Below are 22,187 nucleotides of genomic sequence, written 5' to 3'. Positions count from 1 at the left end.
TTCTCTCTCTCTCTCTCTCTCTCTCTCTCTCTCTCTCTCCTTTGTCTCTTTGTCTCTTTGTCTCTCTCTTTCTTTTAGTGGAATAGCTTCAACGAAAAGCACAGAGAGGCCCCTTTTCTCTCCACTCTAAGCCTTCCTCTCTATATCTCCTTCTGTGGCTTTACCTCTGCCCCTAGGGTTCCCTTAGAGGTCCAAAGTCCCAAGACCCTTCTCTGACTCAGCCAGGCAGCACTGCCTTGGCTATAGAGCTWGCAAACTGCTATGCTCTGAGACAGGATTGCCAGAAAAGCCATRGAGTGGAGTGCAAGGTAAGCAAAGTAAAACCAAAGACAGAGTTAGGATTGTTCGGACAGGCCAACACAGAAGGGTGTAAAATCCTGAAGCAAAAATAACAGGGAGCCAGAGAATTTGCTGGAGGACAGAGGTTCGCCATCACTGAGGGGCCGTTCCAGGGGGCTGTGGAGGCTGAATGTTTCCTGCTCAGCCAACGATGCCTCGCCAGGAAAGGCTCTTTGGACATCTTATCCGGGTGGTGAACAGACTAATGAGCATAGGAGCTCATTAAGTCCTTGCTATATTTTGCATGCATTGGCCAAAAAACAAAAAACATTGCTTTACACTTCTAAGGACAAGTCTATTTTCTACCAGACCTGCTTRATTTGTCCAGGTCTGCTTTAAGCGATCTGAGCATCACACCATCCCACTGGTTTTGTGTTCTTATATCACACAGAGCATCTTGTACCCCCTTGCTGGGGACCAATCCTGGGGAGGGATGGGGGTTTGTGTGGGACTGAGCATGGCTACCCAGCACATTTTAAAGAGCAGGACTGGCTCTGGGTGCTCTGCTCCAGGGTTAGCAGACAGCCCTGTCTGGGCGAGCAAGGACCTGCTTCCTACAACCGTTAACCCTCAGGTAGAGCTTGTGTGGGGCATCTTTGTCCGGCTTTGCACTGGCTAACAGAACTTTCCGGGTTAAATCTAGAGCCATTCTGAGAAAAAAGTCATCCTCCAGCAGGCAGGATGGGCAGACTTGGGGCAAGTATAACTGGGTGGGGAGTTTTTTAGCCTGGGAGATGGTGGACATTGGCTTTGATTATTACAGTGGATCATCTGCTTTGCAGATCTCTAGATAACAGTGTTTGATCTACAGGGTTCAGTGGCAATAACAGTAGTTGAGACTGATTTTGAGAGGAGTTATGGTGTTTTGAGAGCCCTGATTCCTTAGTGAGGTTGTTATTCTCTCACTCTTGTGGTTTTCACTGCCAAACACAGAGCCCTCATATGGTATGAACCCCAAGAAGTGTCCTCACGCTTAGGGACAGAAGAGAGGGGAGAGAAGGTCACTCTTGGGTCAAATGACGTGCCAGAACCATAGCCTGGTCCTACTGCTGTGCTTGTTCTTCCAGGAAGAGCCTGTCACAAGGATTCAGCTCCAACTTCCATATGCAAGAATGTGCCAAGAGTAAAATGCATCTTCTCTTACACTTCTTGCTCAAACACTCATGACATGCTGGGCTAACACGGGGACAATAGATCTGTGGCTGATGACTCTGTCACTCTCTCCAATTTGAAAATTCCCCACAGTCCATGAGAGAGCTGGGCTTTGCAAGATGAAGTAACAGATAGCAGGGCTCACACCCAAGTATGCAGAAGGCGTTTTTGGCCAGGGGCATATGCAGGTTACGAGTAGGTTCAGCCCTTGGAARAGATTCCTGTCTGTACCTTGCAAAACTCTCCCTCGATGACAAGGGCAATGTTGGCACATCACCTGGTGAGCTGATCTTTCTCAAGTTTTATTTATTTATTTATTTATTCGTTGTCTACTTTTGTCATTGTTGTCAATAAGAGAAGGATCCAGCCTCGCAAACATGGAGAGGAGCATGCATTACAACAGGCCTAGGTAGGCTAGTTGACATGAGAAAGTGGAGGTGAATGTTCCCATTTCACTCTGGGATCTCTCTACTCTGCCAATAGCTGCCCWTATCTGATGCTTCTGAGAAGATGTCAGCATCCCTCGCCTTGACTTTTTTTGCAAAGTCTTCACCAGGCAATGTGTCCCCTATAAGGCACTGTCTCTGCACCAAGAGTGGCATTAAAACCTAGAGATTTTACCAGGAAGTCGAGTTCTTGCCTGCTGTAAATCCTCAGGACTTCCTCCCTTCCTATGGTGTGGACCATATGGTTTTACACTGTGCCTGACAGGTGGAATGCAGATTAGTGCTCTGAAAATGCCTTTACATTAGTGGCAGGTAGTGAAGATGATGGAAAAAAAMAGCTGCCATATTTTCTTTTTATCACAAGAAGTATATAACGATGTCCAAATAATTAACTCAGGCAATAACTATTACTGTGAACGTCATGGTTACATCTTCCCTCCAACTCTGCAAATATACATATATATAATTTATATTTATACTTCTATCTATCTATCTATCTATATCTATATATCAACTTTCACAGACATTCCTTAGCCAGGTGCTTGATCCAGAAGCAAGAGGAGGAAGAAAAATGTTCTTCCTCCTGACAGAGCCCAAGGCCAGGTGGACACTGCTGTCCCTGGCAGGGAAGTAYATGGTTTCTCTGTGGTCTGCTTTCGCTGCTTTCCTCTCTAAGAGGTTGCTTCCTTTCATTCCCCACCTGCTTTCCTTTTTGATTCTCTATCCCAAGCTCAAAAGTCCCCCACCCACAGGGATCTGAACCAAAGGCACAAGCAGAGCTGAGAGGGCACCAAGCGAAAGGACTCTTGACAGCCCTTGTGCTGAAGCGCTTCTGCCATGTCCTTACCAATGGGGGTGATTTCGTCTTTCAATCAGTGAATGATTTCCCACAAAGCGAAGGGTTTTCAAAAGAAGAGGCACGGAAATCTCACTATGGCCATTTAGCATGTAGGGTACCTGTGGGCATAAGATCTCCTCAGTTTGTGTCTGATTTCTTCACAGAAAGAAAACATTTGAGCTCGGATTTCCCTGATGATCAGATAAAGTCATTCATTCTCTGATCCATGGGTGAAGAACATTAATGCTGAGTCCTCTACATTATAATTGAGGCTTGATGAGACCTTGGGAGATGGATGGATGACCARTGTTTCCTCAGTAGCTAGTCTTGTTTGTTGGCTGTGTTAAAACYGGCTTAGGCATTTATTGGCCAAGCTACGCACTTTAGTCATTTCTACTGCTTGGTTAGTGACTGGTTTGACCCTGAGAACAATCAGTGCTCTCCTCTGAACTTCAGTTTTGGTGCAAATCATTTTCAGAGTCATCATTTTTCTGAGATGGGAAACCCTAGAGCAGGGAAAGCTGATGCTGGCCCAGAGCTGCCCACTGCCATGGCCAGTGTGAGATCTTTTTGCAACTTCAAGGCTGCACCTTCCTCTGTGCCTCCAGGCAGGCACAGCAATGGAGAGACCTGCAAGGCACGAGCTTGTGTATCAGTCAGATCAGTCAGTGCATCTTGATAACTTGTCACTAACATAACAATGTCACTAAAGCCTGCCAGGAGCAACCTGAGACTGTTTTGCCAAAGTCTGTTGTCTTTTATTTGACTTTGATGGGAGCTTTGTGCTAGTGGCAGTTTCAAAGCCCAGTCTTAATAAGAACAGCATGATCCTTGCACCACTTGTGCAGGTACCAGTGCTGAGTCTGTTTGTGTTGGTAATTAGTGGTGATCTCCTGAATGCATGACTTGTGTGAGATAGAGGTGTGGGTGAAAGATCAGTCTTCTTGGGGAAAGCGTGAGTGGAAGTGACTTGTTTCACACAAAGGGAGGATTTCATGTGAATATTTCTTAGGCCAGGCTTCCCTGGTCACGCCTCAGAACCTGTTTAATAACTGGCCAAACGAGAGGCAAAGCCAGAGAGGGAATCCTACAGGCTGGCATCTTATTTCTTCCCAGGGAATTTTACTTGAGGTATGAAAGCCTGCAGCCTCGGTGAGGTGTGTGGCTCGTCATCGCTGTAAACTGAGAGCCTTGTGCAAGAACTCTCTTGCTACTGCAACTGCAATCACATGCACCTCATCTCCCTATCTCCCTGGTGGCATGGGATTGCTTCCCATCTAATGACTCAGCTAATTAGACCTTGGCACAGAAAAGCCTTTGCATGCTAAGCAATCCCTAGACAAAAAAAAAAAAAAAAAAAAAAAAAAACCCCACAAAAAACAGAAAACCATGTTCCTTCTAAAGTCAACGGCTATAGCAGCCAGTGGCCACCACTGAGTTCAGGTAGGTACCGCTGCATGAATTCCTCTGGTGCCACAGGAAGGGTTTGGCACATGGATGTACCTGGGACATCTCAATTGCTTAGGACATGTTGGACCAGACCCTAGAGACCTGGGCTTTAAAAGGGCCTGAATTATCTTTCTTTCCCCTTCACATTACCCAGTGAGGGGATGCTAGCCAAGGAGGAAAGCCAGGCTCCCTGCTCTGTCTTTGCACACCCTGCATGCTGGGTCATGCCTGTGGCTAACTTTGTCTTGACTCATTTATTTCTGCAAAAGATACCAGTCAGGACTTCCTCCCAGGCACGTCAGGATTAGTTACCAAAGCTCAGCGAATAGCTCTGACCTGGGTCCTTGGTACCTTTCGACCCTTCATAGTACTGATGTGATCTGATAATTGTCCGCAATGTTTCTGGTCTTTTTATCCCTAAATCTGCTGTCAGCACCGTTGAGACCTACTAAAGAGGTATAATACACCTCTGTCTGCTTTTGGTCCTGTCTTTGTTCTCATGCTGAGAGCTGTTGCTTTTGGGTCTGAAGGGAAATGGCAAACAAAATTCCCGCTTCACTTGGATGTTTCCTGAATCCGCATGTGACTTTTCAGGATATTACCTTCCATTTAAACAAACAGCCTAGCAGCAAAAGTAACTCTCTGAAAGGGCATTTCTCTTCTCCTTATACCTTTCAGGCTCCCAGATGATGCTCTGAAGATCTGACACAATGGACCAAGCAGTTCCTGGTATTTCTTTGCCTCTGGGTCTTTCCATGGTACTTCAAAGCACAACTGAAACCTCACTGTTTATTGTAAGTATATCTTTGCTATAGATTTATTGCCTTTTCTTTGTAATATACACTATTATCACTAAAAACAACAGCAATAACAAATTAATTTCACTGACATTCCTGCTGATTTGATCTGACCCTTCTAAGCACTGTGGAAACTTTTGCAGACATTTCCTGCCCTCAATGCTTGCAAGTTCAAGACTGCTTCCAAGTTCTGCTGAAGCTGATTGAAAAGTAATACTAAAATCATAAGCAGCTTTAGGGATCTTCAGGAATGAGATATTTCAAGAGAAGGACCACGTCCAACCTGTCATCCCTATGGTGGAGAGATCTTATCTAATTTAATGGATTCCAGCTTTAAAAATCAATGATTCCCGAATACTTTTTCTGGGGAATCCAAATACTGGAACACAAAAATGTAATTTTTGGCCTCTGTTGTATGTCTTGAGGGCATCTCCAACAACAGCCTCAGCAGAACTTTCCCATTTCACTTTACTTTCCACTTTGTGGTATGAAAGTTGCTTTATTATTGTCAGAATTAAAGGGTTCTCCAGTCTTATTTCCTGCTATTTTAAAATAAGAAAGTTTCTGAATGGAGAAACTTTTTTTTTTTTTTTTTTTTTTTTTTTTGAATGAAACACTCATGAGAAGATTCTTTTTTTCTTCCCACAAAAAAAAAGAGTTATGATCACAACTGGATACTTTTTGCCTCTGGGCTACTTGATTAGCACCAGACAAGGTTACTGACAACATGTTAGTGAAGGTCTGTGTTCTGTGGGACACTTATCCTTCCCTCCAGTGCAGGAATCCTGTATGCAGGGTCAGAGCCAAAAGGTAGGAGAACATGGCTGGGAGGAAAGTCCTTCTGGGCCTGGTTCCCGGATCATGGCACGCACAGTGTGCCTGTCTGCTATGTGCTTGCCACAAGCTTTCTCAGGTAAGAAGAGCATCAGCAAGTGGCTGGCTATTTCCTTAACTTAAGCTTAACTCAATCTTCACCTGGACAGCAGGAAAATGAACCCAACTGAAGATGGGTGTTGCTGGCAATGTGTTTGTCAACCTGCACTAATACAGACATAGGCAGGCAACTCTTTCTCCTCTCATTCACAACTCTGATAAGAAACAGAGAAGCCATCCTGAAATCCTCCTGCTTCTGTCTCTCCCTGGCAGCTTCTCAGGTTATTTTTATTATTATATTTTTGATGTAACRGAGTTAAATGTTGGTTGATTGGGCCATGACCTGAGCTTTATATAACTCATTGTGCAATTGAGTTTATGTAAAAAGGTGTGTTAGGTAACGTATTTGCAGGGCATTCTCCCAATGAACAATCAGGCCCAACTCCTCATATAGGGAAGTCTAAGAGGAGGGCACAGATGAATTTGCACCTAATGGCAGTGCCATTTCTGGACTGCATGGCACCTGGAAGAGGATGGAGTTAAAGAGCCAGGACACTCTACCAGGCAGATCCACATAGCTGTGGATTTGAGGGTTATTGGCATGCATACATCTCCAACACGTTTTCCCCAAGATCAGCAAATCAACTTCCAAAGAAGTAGGATCAGATCTGGAGGTGTCTCCCACATTGCCTTTGTAGGTAATATAGGCTGTGTWACCCTTGAAAAGAAAAGAAGGCAGGACTTGACTTCATCTTCTTGAGAGTCAGGTCTAAAATAGACTCAGCCGCCCCCTTATCTAGTCCCCTGCTGCTTACACCAGGACCCTAGATGTTTGGAGGTGTTTGGAGTTAGCTCTTCYTGATTGCCCATTTAAGAGGCCTGGCCATGGTGGAAGTGGGTCAGGAAATGTGAGCCAAGTGAATGAGGATGTGATTCAGGCTGTGAATTGAGGATATGACCTCTGCAGAATGTGGATTAAAATCCAATTCCTCCTGGCAGGTAGAGCCCGAGTGCACAAAACCTCTCTGCTCTTCTTGTTGCCCACTGAGGTGGTTAATCCATGAATGGGGCCTCATCCTCGCCTGAGGAGTGGAAGAATCCACACCCAGCTTGCAGCAGAGCAGCTAATGGGCTGGAAACTGCTAGCAAATACAGATGCCAAACGGGGAAAAAAAAATAGCTGTAGGGCCCTTGGGCTGCTCTCCTGAAACAGGCCCTCACTCGCCAGCACAGCTGAGGCCTTGTGCAGCCCGTGCACAAGTTGTCTGGGGGCAGAGGAGAGCGTGGTCAGATGGGGCAGGGCAGTGCTTCAGGGGCTCCCCAGTGCTAACACTGGTGTTCTCCAGCCTTCCTCCTCTGCTGATAAGCAGGAAATCAGGCCCTTCTCACTTGTTGGGGAAGCACTCAACAAATGACCCTAGCGTGACACAGCCTGAAGCCTGCGTAGGCCAGCGAGGTGGGACGGCCTCGTTCCTCCCACCAGGGCCATTACGCTGTTCTTTCATGCTGCAGAAGCCGTGGTGGAGGAAATCTGGGTTTTCATTTTCCTCTGTATGGCATTCTTTTAAATCAGAAATGTTTCGTAAAGGCAGGAGGGAGCAGAACCTGACACCGACCTGCGTGTGAGCTGGGAGGCCAAGGGCAGTGTCAGACCAGGGAAAAATGTCATGCCTGAAAAGTGAGGCAGGGAAGGCTGTAGGGCTTTCGAATGATAAAGCACTCACTCCACAGTTGAGGTCTCATTAGTAAAGAAGATTSTAGTGATTAGGAGAACCTGATGCAAAGCGAGGAAGGTATCAAGCACATTGACGGACCTTTGTTTAGTTTTATTCTGTAACTGGAAAGACCTGAGAGKTCTGATGCAAGATGAAATATTCTTCAGTATGAAGAGACACTTCACATTTCATGTCCCTCTCAGATAACCTGTGTTGCGTGATTCCAACATCACACAGTTTGCTTGCATAGGTTGTTAGGAGACATTTGCAGTTTGGGCTGTCGTCTTCCAGACTGCAGACAAAAATCAGGTGAAGCTGGGAGAATTTTCCATTAGGAAGCAGAGATTTAATTAAAAAGTAACTGATGTGACTCACTGCAGATGGAATAGAGGCTGACAGTAAGTTGTTTACTGTGGTGTTAAATCTCTCTGCAGAATGGTTGAACGAAACAGTGTTTTGAATAATTCCACTGAATTTTTTTCCTATGGCAAATATCATTAGCTGTCTTTCAGCATCAGAGGAGAGACCATTGTAGAGGTGCCGTAACCAGCTTTGTTAGCTCTTTGCTTACCTTTTTCTTTAGCACTGACTGGAGAAAAGGAACCGGTTTTGAGAAGGATGGTGCGTGGCACAGTATGGAGGCAGGAACAGTCCTCTGTGCAAACAGGGGAGAGGCAGACAAACAGTTGGGTAGGCTGTTACTGTATAGAGAAGGCTTTGCGGGTGGTTATAGTAATAATCAGCTGACTATATATTAACAACATGGTGTTGCCAAACAAAAAAAAAAAAAAAAAAAAAAAAGGGAAAAGGAAAGTCAAACATCCCTGGGATATATAAACAGCAGCATTTTTTGTAGGACACACGAAATCATCCCAACAATGTGCCTACATTGCAGCACTGTGACCAACTCTGGGCACTGCCCTTCAGGAAAGACATATTCCAGGGAGAGAGAGTTCAGAGGAATGTAGCATAAGTGATCGGAGGGTGAGGACACATGATGCATGGAGGAGGACGGAGGAGACTGGGGTTGTTTAGTCTAGCACAGTGATTTTTCAGTCTATGGTCTCTGTTTTGAAAAGGTCTAGGAGAAAGGACAGAGAAAAGCAAGTGCTTTCTCTGTATATGCTGTAGAGCTACCTGCAGACACAATATCTCTAAAAAAAATGCACTTTCATGAGATCTTTGGCCTCCAAAACCAAAGTGAGAGATAGCAAATCACTTCTGTTGCACAGAGGAGACTGAAAGGGGCTCATTGCCAGTTTTCAAATGCATGAAATACTGCTGTAGGGAGGAAATGTTGAAACTATTCTCTCATATGCAGGAAGTAAGGAGAGTAAGGATCATTGATTGATGAAGTGCATCGTCTAGGCAGGATTAAGATACCTAGCATGGGAATCTCAAGGAATAGGCTAGATAAACATTTCCACATAATCATGAGAATGGAGATGACCTTTTCTTGGCTCTCTCAGGGTTACTTTCCAACCCAACTCTTCATGATTCTATAAGTAACAAATGTTCATTCTCTGGCTCTGCTATTTAATATTCTCCTAAATGCTCTTGAGAAAGGAGTGAGCAATAATCAAAATGTCACTAATTGCTCACTTCCTTTTTCAGATCAGTAAAAGTATATTGAGCCACACTAAGATACCAATCCAGCCCCAAGTGTTGAGAAATTGCTCAGCAGACCTACCCAAATCTTTTTTTTTAACAATTCTAAATCATAAGACTGTCATGACAATTYCAAGAATTAAAATTTAGTGGCGTTAGATACTCTTCTTTTATAGCATTTGATTTGAAGCTATGAAAATTACAGACTCGGAAATTTTCTTGATGAAAACTAGGGCTATAAATAAAAGTTAGCTTAGATTCTCCGAAAGCAAGCTGCCAACAGAAGCAGAGCCTGGGAGACAAAAACACTGAATGTCTCAGAGGCAGGAGGGATGTCAAAATTGCTTTTGATACTAAATTTTCACTCTTTTTTTTTTCTGACAACTGAATATTTCTGAACATTATCTGCCTGTCCTCTGATCTGGGCTGCCTTGAATTCTACAGCAGTGAGACCACACATCACTGTAGGAACAGCAGGCTGAAACCTTGGCTGTAATATTACTGCTGGTGCTAAACAAAGGTCTGAAGCCCATAAAAACAGTTGCTGGGGCTTGAGGAAGCAGAATGTGCATGTATTTGCAGCACTATTTTTGCTTCTCATTGAGCAGAGATATTTGAAAGCCAGTAACAGCCTGTCCGCATGCTCAGCTTTGATAGGGAGGAAGCAGTTCTGCAGAGAACCTTAGCAGGAGGCAGGAGAGAAAAGTAGGAGGAGCAGATGGACCTGGAAGGTGGTTTGAGGACAGAGTATTTAACGAGAATGAGACAAGTGAAGGGAGACACAGTGGCGCTTTGCATGGGTGGATTCAGAAGGACCTCCATAATTGCAGTGCAAGGGCAGGGGCCTTCTTGCTTTGCTATTTTTATTCTGTTTGGATTACATGGAAGCTCATTTGAAGTTTTAAAAGCTTGGTGTCTCACAAATCCTTCACCTATGAGTCTAAAAGGCTTGGATAAGTCAAGACACAGCTTGGAAGTGGGGCAGTCATTTCGCCTCCAGCATTAGCTCCTAAATTAATGTCACAGTACTGGCCCAAATTAATCCTACCTCCGTGCAGACACCACCAGAGGCACTTACATATGCAGCAGACTGTCTTCTAATCTGCAGAGAGGGTGTTTCTATTCCAGAGGGTTTCCTAGATATCTTTGTCCWGCACTTGTGGGACAACATGATCAAAAACTGAGGTTATTCAGTAGGGTTATTTATTGTTAAAGTGAGCAGAAAGCAAAGAGAGTTTCATGTTAGCTGCAAACTCTTTGGAAGGACTCTCTGTAGAAAGCCTGGAAGAGATTATAGCTCTGAGCAGGCTCATCTTTTTTGTCCAAATTATTACAAGCCTTGCTGCAAGGTATCATCACTAATTAAGACAGTTGACAGACAGCAGTGCCATTTCATAGAATCATAGAATCATAGAATGCCGAAGGTTGGAAGGGACCTCAGAGGTCATCGAGTCCAACCCCCCTGCTCACGCAGGGTCACCTAGAGCACGTGGCACAGGGCTGCATCCAAGCGGGTTTTAAAGATCTCCAAAGAAGGAGACTCCACAACCTCTCTGGGCAGCCTGTTCCAGTGCTTTGTCACCCTCACAGTGAAGAAATGCTTCCTTAAGTTCCTGTGGAACTTCCGATGCTTCAGTTTGAAGCCATTTCCTCTAGTCCTATCCCTGCCCACCACTGAAAAGAGGCYGCCCCCCTCCTCCTCACTGCCTCCCTTGAGGTATTTATACACGCTGATCAGGTGCCCCCTCAGCCTCCTCTTCTCCAGGCTGAACAGGCCCAGCTCTCTCAGCCTTTGCTCATAGGGCAGATGTTCCAGGCCCCTGATCATCCTGGTAGCCCTGCGCTGGACACTCTCCAGCAGCTCCACATCCCTCTTGTACTGGGGAGCCCAGAACTGGACGCAGTACTCCAGATGTGGCCTCACCAGGGCTGAGTAGAGGGGGATGATCACTTCCCTYGACCTGCTGGAGACGCTTTTCTTAATGCACCCCAGGATCCCGTTGGCCTTCTTGGCCACCAGGGCACACTGCTGCCTCATGGTCAACTTGTCGTCCASCATGACACCCAGGTCCCTCTCTGCGGGRCTGCTCTCCAGCAGGTCCACTCCTAATCTGTACTGGTGTCCAGGGTTATTCCTCCCCAAGTGCAGGACCCTGCACTTGCCCCTGTTGAACCTCATGAGGTTTCTCGCCGCCCAGTCCTCCAGTCTGTCCAGGTCAATTTCCTTATTGGTGAATTGTTACGGCATGTCAAGGATAAACTCTTAAGATTCAGTCAACAAACATGAGGGCTATTAGTCAGTCCAATGAAATTACTGAAATTCTATAAGCCTATTATACAGAGGAAATCATCTGGAGACTTGTCCTGAGACAGTGAATCTCAACAACTAGTTAAAGCACCATCAAATCCTACCATTTGTCTTTACAATTAAAGCTTCGCTTTTGTTTCTTTTCCAGGAAAAAAAAGTCTCAATCAGGAGATTAACAGGAATATACCAAAGTAGCCAAAATATTAAAACAAAACAATTAAAATCATTAGAGGTGTCAGTTTGATTCGTTGACAGTAGTTTAAAAGCTTTGCCCCACCTGTGGTGCAGAAGTCTCTAAGATGCCGTTTTGCTGAGTTTGCTGAGTCTTGACAGCTGTGCTACGTGATAACTGTTTTTATTTTGTGTTCTTCCTCCTGCCCGTGCTGTTTGCAGAGAGGGTGTGATGAGCTCTGAGACGTGCAGAGAGACATACGTACATGTTTAGTTCAGAGGCTTTTTACAAYCACTTCTTTCCACAATTCTTTTATTCTTGCCTGGATTTGAAATGAGTTCTTGTCTTGTCCTCTGTATCCTTACAATGACTCACAGGTCTTGTGGGACAAATTCAGTGAAATTTTCGTCTCGTGCCTTTGTGGTACGTTTCCTTCTTACAGAAGCAATTTTTGTTTCCCTTTTCTTGCATAGAGATATTCTCTGGATAGATTTCAATTTTACTACATTATTCTATTATTTTTAGATTCTTATAGGAGTARAAATTTGATCCTGGCTGAACTAGAAGAACTTCACTATTGATATAGTTGCCCATGCTGCATATTGTCTTTTTAAAGGAAACTAATTGTTGAGGAAAGTCTGCACAATTACTTTGAACAATCCCACCATGTTTTCTCTTAACAATTTTCAAATCTGTCCAAATTTTCTAAGAAAGATGTTTAAGGGCTGCCAGATAAATAATTTCTCATTTCATATAAATACTCAATATTCAGGTGCTGATGATGCTAATAATCTTTTTCTTAGCCCGAATTGCTATACACCACATAACCCCAATGAAGAGGTAATAACATGAAGATTTGTATTAGGTGAGGAAATACCTTGGACTAAATGTCTTGAAATATTTTTATTTCAATATTTATTCAATATTTATTCAATATTTATTTAAATATATTTATTTTAATATTGTATCATCACAATTAACTAAGGAATAGCCAAGACTTGCTAGCATCTTGAATCAGAAAAATGTAATAAACATCTGTGGAAAGCTTTTCGGGCACCTATAGTTTTGAGACAATTCAGGGTTAAAAACTGCTTTGAGGAGAAACTTCTTGCACACAAAATTGTCAGTGTCTTTTGCTCACACTTAAGCTAGAGTCTTTCTAAGGAAAATGTATGTTTGTGTTTTTCTGACATAGCTAATGGCTCTAATAACATGCTCTTACATCTTTGCTCCCAGTCAACAAGCAATATAATTCTTCTTGCATAATAGGATCTAATTGAAAAAAAACATAAATATCTTACAAAATTTGCTTTCTTTATGGAGATACTGTGAATATACTACATCTGATGCCTTGTATATGTAGCAGTTGGCTTCTTATAGAAAGACATTATCTTTTTCCTTGAGTGTGTTTTTTCCTGCCTGTGTTATGCAGCTGCCACTCCAGGAAMGAGAGTAACTGGCTTAGATGACACCTCTGTGGAGCTGTGCTGGGGACGAGGGGTCCCTATCATGTTCCAATAACCAGTGCAAGCATATAGTGTGTCTCAGACTCATCTCAGCTGCAACCCAAGCATGAGTTTGGCACTGCAGTCCCCACAGTCAGGAGCCTGAGGGACCTGTTTTGGTGGCTTCCATATGGGGAAGGTTCAACCTCAATGGTCCTGGTTCAACCTCCTCTATGCTGAACATGGAGACATCCTGTGGGCAAGGAGTAATGCACAAAAAACAACAAAAAAGGATGGCTGAGTAAAAGTACATAGAGACTGACTTCCCTTTCTCCCAGCTGCCTTGCCAATAAATAACACTCTTGCGTGATATGTTGGTTGGGTCCCTTTGGTGTGACTCAGCACACAGAAGAGTGAAATAATCAGTTCTTGTGCCTTGGATCCAGCTCTTCTTTTACCTCCCATACGACGAGTTACTCTATTTTGCCTGGCCACTAGAGCTTTTTATTGTGAATAAGCCCATCCTATTCCCAATCCTTTCTTCTGTTATTTTGCATCTGACCAAAGGATTCTGATTTTTTCTGAATTTCCTCTGATTTACTAGGGTCCTTCTATCCTACCTGAGTACATTCTCCAACTCTCTTCTAGACTCACTTATGAGCATCTTCCTTTCCTGCCTATGAGTCAGTAAAAGACTACAGTAAAAGACTAAGAGAGCATCCACGGCCAGTACCTCTGAGACTCTATTTGAGATGCTCCCAAATTTGAGAGTGCACTCTGCATAAATATCTTTCCGAGTGCAGACTTTTTAACCAGAACTGCCACTGTGTGCTGTTAATTTTATATAAGGAATTCATGCAGGGCAGTGCTAAGAGTGGTCTCTTACCTCCTGATTTCTCACAGACCATGAGGTAATTTGGCAGAATATAGGATTGATTTGATGTGGTTTCTTCTCAACAAACCCATCTTTGCTGCACCTATCAGCTCATTACCTTCACAGCTCTTACAAATTGGTTGTTTAATAGAGGGGCTTGAGGATCTTTCTAGATACAAAAGGTGACTTGGCCATGCTCCGATTCTTTGCATCTTCCTGAGCCTGCTCTTTAAAGATGGATATTGTGTTTACCCTTCACCAGTCCTATGGGAAAGTCAAGTGATCTCAGAGAGAATTACTAATGGGTCCAAAGCTTCTCCACAGGCTTTCCTAAGTACATCTGGTTTATCAAGGTCTGCCCATAGGGCCTCAGATGATGTTATTCTATTTGGGGCTCTTCTCCCACCTCTTATTAACATTTTCTGGGTTGGGCAGCTTGTCTCAGTTAACCTTTTCCTAAAGCAATAGATGTGCCAGCTTTCGTCAGTCACAAGCTCTTTGGTCACAAGCTGTTTGTTCTCTTTGCTTGCAAATGTAGGCCTGTATTTCTTGATCTTTCACTCACTTCTAATGTATTCCTACATCTGTTTCTATAGAGACCTTAATATATAGTTTCTGACCCTTTTCAGGTACCTCAGCCTAGCTTTTCCTCTGTATTTATCCTTACCTGTTTGACAGCATGTCCATTTGCTGTCCGATTCCTTYCTGATACCTAGTTCACTAACCCACATCTCATGCAGTCACTGTAACCTCTTACTGTACTTCCTATCATTGCTGTGCATCAGGGAAGTTTGCCTTTATGTGTTTAATTAACGGCATGTTCCTATGATTGCAAGAGCACTGAATTAACACATCATAAGAAATTATTATCTGTCAGCTGAAGCATACTAACTGACTCTGTCCTTGAGTTTGAGCCTGTCCTGGTTGTGAAACTAAATGCATTAATTCAAACACCTCCATGCCTGAGTTAAGCAAACTGGTTTTATCCTCATTTGCAATAGTCAGTCCTCATTTGCAGACAGTCAATTATCACATCAGATTATTGATGGTAATATCTTCTGATGCACTAATTGATCTCTTGTGATGATGTGAATACATCTGCCATGTCTTTTGTTAGCACATAGCTTCTCTTGCACTTGTTTTACTGGGTTTGTCTTTTTTGTTCTTATGGGGAATTCCTCAAGTATGCTGACTACTTGTTTTGGAAACACATTGTCCAGGTATGGAATCCTCTCTTTGGACCTCTTTGTCCTTATTCTGCTACTGATACATGAGATCCAGTAGTACAAGTGTCCTAAGAAGGCTGGTAAAGGACGGCTCAATTTGAACTAGGCAGCTATGGAGAAAAACAAGGACTACCTTATCTTTTCTGCTGTTGTGTTTTCCAACCTGCTGAACATGCAGAACAATCTCTACTGAACACTTTAAAAGCAGTTGTCAGTCCTGTACCTTTTGAAACAAAGAGCATTTTCCAATTTGAAGATGATGGCCAGAGCCAGTAGAAATCTCACAGAGGAAGAAGTTAGGAGATCTGATAGATTATAAGAGAGGCRGATTAAGTGGCCTCATCGTGGCAAGACAATGCAGGTATTTGTTTTCTTCTCCTTTCTTGCCCTTACCTTGTATTTACCCTACAGATTTCCCTGTGCCAGGTGACCAAGCTATATTAAGGATGCCTGTCATGAACAGTTCAGATATTTGCATGATCCCAACCAATCCAAGAGTTTAGAAAAATCTGAGGGTGCCATTAGCTAAACTATGGCTATGTCTGCTCTGTCCTAGTATGCAGATCTGAGTCAGGGAATGCAGAGATCTTAAAAGGAGGTTCAATATTATGACTCTCATCTRGTCTGATGAGACCTTGTTTCTGGAGTGGTCCTCTGGCAAAGCTGCTCAGGAGGCTTAGTGTGTCTAGAATTAAGTGAGGTTAGATGTTTGGCAAACATAGTGATAGGAAAGGAGACAGATGCAACAGGGGTGTGAGAGAGTGAAAATTGTGAATAGAGGAGCCAGGACAAATAAGACAATAGATACAGACAGGGTGGAGTTGCTCAGATGGAAATCTATCTCTTCCTAGCTCAAGAAGCATAAACAGGAAGATGCTGTGACTAATCATTTATTTAGTTTTGCTTCTTGTTGGATAATGAGAGACAGATTGTAAGTATACAATTTACTTTTTATTTCCTCTTCTTATTATTTACTATTTATTTCTTATTATTAATTGACCAGGCAAATTACCACTTTAATGATCCCTACCTTAATTTCAGGATCCACACCTTGGAATTTTGGTGTCTRTGGCCACTGGTATGTCTGCTCTTGAGACCTCCAGGCAAAAGAGACAGAAGACAATCAGACTCCTGATCCAGAATAAGGCACAAGACCTACCTTTCAACCCATTAATTTCTCTTAGCACAGTTAAGTCCTTATTATACTAAAGCCATTAAAACTCTTAGCCTAGGCTTTATGACTGAACTAGTGTTGTACAATGACCATGACCTAGACATATTCATGAYTAGAAAGCAGATCTGGTAGGAGATWTTAAGACTAAGTTGTGGTTGTTAAGGCCTAGTTTTGCTGTCATAAATGGTTAAAAATACTGAAGGCAATGAAGGCAAAAGCTGGATTTTCCTAGGATTCCAAGAGCTCAACGAATGGGAAAAAAAAGGGCTACGTAAAATAATATTCCCAAGCAACGAGGATATCTCTAGTTTTGTCTGTTCTCTCTGAATGTTTGAGTTTAACATGTTTGAGATGTACAATGGGATCATGATAGTGAAAGAGACTTGAGAACCTCATCAGGACTACGTAAAGATGGAGGTTTGATAGCTGCAAAGCAGTAAAGAAGATTGCTGATAAAAGTTACATTGTAAACAAGAGCAAAGAGCATTCCTGAAAGCACCACTGCAATCAGCAGAATATGAAGCTAAACATCTATGATGCTCAGACTGCAAAAACTGACTCCACCAGAGCCAGGCATTACWGGAGAGCAATTATAAAGAGGAGAATTGGCTCAAAGGTTGGAAAACGTGTGAATGCAGCAGTTCAGGTGCCAGACAAAAGACTTATGAACATCTGGCTTTCTGACTCGCTGTGGGTAAATACTTCAACTCCATGAACTTTCATCTGCAATATAAGAAGACTTCCCCATCAGTCTGGGACTGTCCAGACTGATCATATCTCACAGGCACCCTGAGGGCTGAATGTCTTTCCTTAGGTTAGACGCATTATCAGAGCTGAGGATAGACTCAGAAGCGAGATCCTGTCCCCAGGATTGAGAGGAGACATCCGTACATCTCTAGCAGAGGACAGTGGTGATTTCCTGATGGAAAGTTTCTATCCCTCTCTCCTGGTGAGTCCTTTAGATATCACAAAGCAGGAGACAAAACAGTACATATAATGATCATGTTGACTCTGGGTATCCACCTTGGCTTAGAGGCAGAGAATTGCCCAGTAGCATTGCCATCTCCAGACCACAACACATGGACTCTGAGTAGTCATCTGGCCAAATTCACTAACTGACAGTGCTGGGAGGTCTTTGAATCACTGCACTGTTTAGATTAAGACTGCTTTTAGAGTTTGGAGAGAAGAGTGAACCTTCAGCTCTGAGGGCCACAGAGGTCCCTGGCCAGAAGTCCCATGACTTAGGTCCTGCTGCCGTCTCTCCACATGCTGTTGGCTGTTGACAGTGRTTTCTGTATACTCCTTGGCATCAGCTCTACTTCTGTTTCATGTCAGATCAGCTGTTTCATCTTTCAGCTTACCTTGTCCTGGTACTTTTACTTGTATTAATTAACAACCCTTGAAAGTAAGTGGGTCTGGAATTGTGGATTCTGCATTTAAAGTTTAAAGACATTTCTGTTTTCCTAAGGACCTTCTTTGGGAAGAAGACTGGGGACCCAGTGAAGGGCTCCAGGTGGCTCTTTCATGCCCTCACAGGGAAGGTAATTGTGCACGTCAGTGTAAATGCTACACTGTAATTTGAATTATTTAGAGATGCTGGAAGGCTTAAGGGACTGGGCAGGTCCTCTGAGATTAGATAGTAATTGGAGGCACCTGTAAAATGTCTGAACAGCTTTGTACTGTGAAGTGCTTCTTCACGACATGGAGTCTCCAAACCCAACCTGTGTTTTCTTTCTTAAATCTCTAGGACCAGATCTACTATCTCCTCAATGCTTTAGTGTCTCCACCATTTTCCACTTCTCCCCTTCCCAGCACTCCTTGCAAAACACAACTCTTGTTTATTCCAGCAATACGAGCCCTTCATCCCTCTTCTGAGACTTCAATAAACTGCATCAAGCTCAATGCCTCTCATTCCTCTCTAGGGTCCTTCCTAAAAGTGCCCACCGGAGTTTGCCAGAGTTTGTCTTGGTCAATGAAGAGTGATCCCCTTTGTCCCATCAACTCTGCCATCTTTAAGCACCCATTAGTCAGAGGATATCACCCACATAGTCCTTGCTTGTGGAACACCCAGCCTGCTCTAGTCCACAGACCATTAGCTGATTCAAAGGCTAATCACAACTCAAAACTCATTTCTATTATTCTGCAAGTATGTTTGTCAGCTCATACTAATGACAAAATACTCAGTTCAGGTTCCTTTCCATCTATCTGCCTATTGAATTCTCTATTCCTAGATGTTGTTCTTACTCTTTCTTCTGCCCTTCATATATATTTGTTATCTTTGAACATGAGGTTTTCAAGCATACTGTGAGAAAAGCCTATGTTTATAATACCATTGTAGTCATGTTCAGCAATTTATTACAGCCTGGACTACTGTAATTTTCAAACAATTGAACTGTTGCTGGGCATCCATTTTCCTGATTAACATTTGAGCAAGAGCGGTGCTTGCTCATCTGCATGGACTTTCAGGATGCAGGATTTTGCAAGAATGGGGCCTAATTCTGCCTGGTCCTGGGGCTGAGGATCCTTTGCACATACATACACATGCACACACACATGCACGTGTCACGGTGCAGAATTAACTGGACTCTACACCTCTATCATTATCGGCCATTGCTGCCTCCTGAGTCATGGCTGAGATGGATAAACAGCTGGTGTTGCTATTGGTTTCTTCGTATTAAGTAAACAGCAATTAATATTTTGTAATAGTGTAACTCCTTGAATTGGAAGATTGGAAAGCACTTCATTAATGTTAATTAGTCATCATGACAAAGGCCACRTGAGGTAGGTAAGACTATATTGTGCAGAAAGGGAGAATGGGATTCAAAGATGAGACAGGCTGAACATTTGTCAGAAGGGTTTGCAGTGCCTAGGCATCTCTTAAGTCCTGGTGAAGACACCAGAGGCAAAGCTGGGGTTAAAATGTGGAGAGAAAAAATYTGGTCCCTGTGAAGACCATGAAGCTTCAGCTTGAAGCTCAGCTTGATCCCATCGCCCTGTGCCTTGGTAGTACCTGCCATCACTACACAGCCTTGTACAGTGCTCTTCTGCTTCATCTGCTGTTTGGTACTTTGCAAATTACTAAGACCCCAGTCCAGCAGGTAAGGTAGACACATAACACAGCCAAAATCCCAAGGTGAGTCTGGTACTTGGCTGGACTGTGGAGCTGATTTTTCAGTTGTCTGGAGATRAATTTTCCAAATCATCCAAATGACCTAGGAGCCAAAGTCCTTCTTGCAAAAGCACATGTTGGCTAGCTGAAGACCAGATATACATCAAAGTATTTGGATAAGGAAAGCTGTGTCTAGACATTGCATGGGAGTTATAAACTGATACCAATGTCTTATGTCTGGGGATTCAGTTGCCTGTTCAGTTGTCCTAGTGTCTGTTTCCCTCTCCTTCTCCTCCCTACAGAGAATCCTACCTCTCTCTTTCTTAACCTCGGACATTTTAGCTGCTTAGTCTCAACTCCCAGCTCCTTGTTTAAAATGCCTTTCCACAGAGCTTGCTTGGCCCAGTCCCTCTGTGCTTCTCCCTGCACGCCCTTATTGGCTGCCTGCACATCCCACCTTGCCCTTGTTGCATATGCTGTCTCCTCAGTTCTAACTCTCTCAGATCCTTCCTGTCCTTCCTTCCCTATTTCCACTTCCCACAAACTCCACTGGCTGTCAGTCGTTGTTGCCTAGTCCGGCCACTTTTGGGTCCCACCACTTTCTCCTCTGTCTTGGTTTCTCTCCAAAGAACCATGAGCTGGTCTCTCCAAGGAGGACTCTCCCTAGCTTGCTCCCACCATGTTCCAACCCATATCACTTTCTTTTCTGCCTCCTTGCCTAGTGTTGTCCTTCAGCCTTCAGAGTTCTCCAACTTCTTCTTCCTCCCCAGTCTGGGTTTGTTCCCTCTCATATGAGACACCTTCCTCCTAGACACCAACAGGGATTTCAAAGAGAAAAACACAAGAAAATGAGTTTTTCAGCCCCTCGATTTCATGCCTGGTGCCTGCCTTCTGCCATGTAGCCATCAAGAACCACCTTCAAGCTGAGGGAAGAGATCCATTCTGTCTGCAGAGGTGGTGTGTGTCTTTGTCCTCATTTTCAGAAAAAAAAGGTGTATGAATTTAAAAGTTCTAGGGCCAACATGTCAGCAAATAACTACCAGCTCCTCTCAGAGGGCACCTGAGCTGTGCCTGGAATACRCCGAGGAAGCATTTTCACCAGTAGGCAAAAGCACTTACCTACATCTCTGCTTCACAGTTGTATTTCAGGCCCCAAATCCGAGACAGGGCAGCTGGGCTATTTACAAGCATTTTTTAACAGTCAAAAGCATAGATTTGTTGCTAGCCTTGTTTTGGAAGTGTTTGAAATTGTCTTAGCAGGCAGAGGTGCACATATGCACTTGAGGCAGATGAACAAGGAAGAAAATGCTCAGCTACCCACAGTGAATGTTTGGCAGTGCTACAGGCAGGACCTGGAGAAAGGTAGCGGGATGTGCTGGCAGCTGTGCTGGCAATGCAGCCTGGTTGCACAGGCAGATGTTTGTGCCTCACATGCAAAAATGCCCCCAGTCCCTTTTCTCACACAGCATTTGCTCAGCAATAGGTCCTTCTGCTGCCTTGGGCCAGCCAGAGCATCTCCCATGACACATGAGCACCCGGCACATCCTAGTGCCACCTTTGCATGGACACAGCTTCCCTCCTGCAACCCCAGGTTGGACACCCACCTCTGCTTGCTCCTGCCCTGTGCTGGGCATTGGTTGTGTCCTTTGGAGCCTATGTGGCTGTCTTTGTGTGCCTGTGTCCTGTAGACCTGAGTAGCCTTGCAATGCCTGGTGGCACACACATGGTGTGAAGGGGGAGCAAGGAGGATGAGCAGAAAATGACAGTATGAGCCTGAAACAAAGGATAAGGAGAAAAATCAGCTAGACCTGCTGGGGCGGTTGAAATTCTTGTTTTGGGCTTGGATGAGAGTTTAAAGACATTTCTCATAAGCTTGTGGGAGTGGGGAAGCGTTTCTCATTTCAAGGCACTGCCTTGCAAATGAGTCCTGTCCTCCAAGCGGGGCAACCTGGGGTTGTCCTTGCCTTGTGCTCAGGCAGTGCAAGTCCTGCACCCCAGGAGGTTGCTCCATGCAATCCACAGCCAGCAAGAGAGGACTCGTCCCTGGGCTCTGCGTTTGTATAAGGGAGGGGAAGCAGGTTTTCCAGTCATAAAATTGTTGCACAATTAATTATTCTGGCTTGGCTCCGGATACCTGGAGCTCAGGGATGCCACACAACATGACTCTTGCAGCAAAAGGGAAGGAGCAGCCCTGCTGAGCCTCAGGCTAGCAAATCACTTCTTGCGTGTCTCTCTTTTCACTGAAGTGCGTATTCCTTTCAGAGGGGGGACATGATGGAGCACGCTTGGGAGCACAGGATCCACAGTGAATGGAGACCTAGAAAAATCCTCTGGCTGCTTATGCTTGCTTCCCAGCTCTCTGTCAGGAGACAGCTCTCATTCCAGTGAGTCACCTTTCCACCGAGCCCATCCATCTGCAGCTGCTCTCCCACAGGGCTAGCCAGCTTTGCCCCCTGTGCCTGCGCTTCCCATTTGAGCTTGTCTAGCTCTGAGCTGGAGTTCTGGGGTGCATTAAGAAGAGCGTCTCCRGCAGGTCGAGGGAGGTGATTGTCCCCCTATACACAGCCCTGGTGAGGCCACATCTGGAGTACTGTGTCCAGTTCTGGGCTCCCCAGTACAAGAGGGATGTGGAGCTGCTGGAGAGAGTCCAGCGCAGGGCTAC

This window comes from Nothoprocta perdicaria, unplaced genomic scaffold (genome assembly GCF_003342845.1).
Source record: "Nothoprocta perdicaria isolate Ctin4 unplaced genomic scaffold, notPer1 scaffold_10, whole genome shotgun sequence".
NCBI classification, from domain to species: domain Eukaryota; kingdom Metazoa; phylum Chordata; class Aves; order Tinamiformes; family Tinamidae; genus Nothoprocta; species Nothoprocta perdicaria.
Note: the sequence above shows the minus strand (reverse complement) of the source record.